Genomic DNA, 282 nt, shown 5'->3' on the forward strand with positions numbered 1-282 from the left:
CACGTCGATAAGAAATAAAGAGGAGCAACCGGCCATCACGAACAAAACCTTAACCTACACTCAGTTTCAAAAGATATGTTCTGTGCATTGGGTATGTTCGTTGGCATCTTTGTTTTGTGTGATTTTTCCTTATAAAAATAACAATGAGTTTGTGAGTGTTGTTCGCATTCACCTTGAAATTCACTGCATGTTTAAAATCCTGATAAAGATTTTTTCTTCTTTCTCGTAGTTTTAAGGATTGTGCAGCATATGGGTTTGTTTGATAGGATGGTAAGACAAATT

Source organism: Penaeus monodon, chromosome 19, assembly GCF_015228065.2.
Source record: "Penaeus monodon isolate SGIC_2016 chromosome 19, NSTDA_Pmon_1, whole genome shotgun sequence".
Classification (NCBI taxonomy): domain Eukaryota; kingdom Metazoa; phylum Arthropoda; class Malacostraca; order Decapoda; family Penaeidae; genus Penaeus; species Penaeus monodon.